This window comes from Phaethon aethereus (assembly GCF_964289735.1).
Source record: "Phaethon aethereus genome assembly, chromosome: 18".
Taxonomy (NCBI): Eukaryota; Metazoa; Chordata; class Aves; order Phaethontiformes; family Phaethontidae; genus Phaethon; species Phaethon aethereus.
Window position 1 is genome coordinate 2,683,971 of NC_138594.1, and position 1,909 is coordinate 2,685,879.

Here is a 1,909-nt window from a genome sequence, read left to right on the forward strand (position 1 = left end):
TCAACACAAATATCTTTCAAGTTACTCCCATATAACCCAATACAGTTTCACTATAAGGCTGACCCAAACTAACAACCTCCAATCTCTCAGGGAATGGTCGATCACATTTCTGCCATAACAAGCACAGTTTGTCCCCTGAGCAGACCCTGGTGCTCGTCTGATCATAAGTTAAAGCAACTCAGCTCACTAATCAAAGATTAGTAAATCACTTTAACTCGGTCAGATGAATATGAGCATGAGGACAAGTATGTGGTAGGAGAGGATGAAATAAGAGAACCAAGTTCTTAATTCAAGCTATATCGTAAGACCAGTCCTCTGGTTTTAAACAAATACAGAAGTCCCATTGGAATCTATCACTTCACTTTAGAGATACACTGGATTTAAATATCTCCCAAGGTCTTCAAACTATACTGAAGACCACAACATTCAAGTTGCACAGAGGAGGGTAACTACAATATTCCTAATTTGAAAAACAAAGTTCCAAAATTATGTACAGTCTATGAATAAAAAAAATATTTTCTGCTTATGAAATAAGCTTCCTATAGATTAGTATGTCCTACTGAATGGAAGAATTTGGAAGCACAAGGCAACACAACCTGACACTAGCCTCAGGCTGAAGATCCCCCACTTCTGTAATTCAGCTTGAGCTGCCATCGATGTCTCTGCTTCCTCTGCCCAGTTTCACCATCCCACTCCTCCCTTTGAACGAGCAGCCGATTGTGCAGATGCACGTGATGCCAGTTCAAGTGGCTGATGGAACAAACAAAATTTAATTTCCAGCCAGATCAGCTCCCTGATCCAGTTTATAACAGCCACACGAACACTGGAATTAGTATATGGAAAGTGAGAGAACCACCACCTCTTGTACCAGCTACTCATGCTCTGGTAGCCCTAAAGTTACTGCAAAAGCACACTGCCCAGCTCGGGCGAGCTGCAAACCATTCCCAACCTCCTGCTGCCAGCAGAAGGTGCCACCTCCTCCACCCCCAGCACACACTCACACTGCCTCCCTTGCGCCAGTAGTCACCTCCACCTACAATGAGCCAATCAGGGAGACATACTAGCAGAAAATCCTATCAAAATATATAAAAGGGAAAAAAAAAACCACCCCACAGAACAGCCAGCACAAGGGAGATGGAACAACGAATAACCAGAGTGGGTCTTACTCTTTTGGCAGTGGCTAATCGTTAGATCGGCTTACACTGTATCAAGCTATATATTTAGCATCTGGAAGTATCAGACATCGAAGCATTTCTTTCACTCTTGCACTCCTCCTTTTGCTTCCACGCAAAGGAAGACTGACTCTCACAGCGCAGGGCAAGGATCAGCTGCTGTGTTTAACACCTACTTCTGTAGAGCTGAAAGACATCTTACTGATGCAAGAAGCAGCAGCCACATTAGGGAAACCCAGTCATACAACACTGAATGGTACAAACACTTTGAAGAGAGGCCAAGGAGAATTACCAAAAACAAGCAGAACAAGGAGAATTGCATCTCTGAAAGCCATTTTTCCCTACACTCTTAAACCTACTTTGGTCTTCTCTCCCGAGAGGAATATGCTCTGAGGACAGCAACTGGCAGCTCCTCAAACCAACCCGTTGCTTGGCTGCAAAGGGCTTGCCATGTTCTCTTGTTTGAAAATACAGTAAGAATAGATCCTGATGTTTACCTTACTATGTATATATAATAAAATGCATGACATTTGACTGTCAGTATACAAAACATTTTATTCCATATCCTTTCTCTCATGAAACTATGGAAGGATTTCTCTCTCCCAACTAACAGACTAGACCTCACAAAACCCTGTTAATTCTGGGGAAGGTTCCAGATGTACATCAAACACATTTGTTGGGTGATTCGTTCAGACAGGATGTTCTGAAGAGTCGTAGCTCAAAGCTATGGAGTCTGT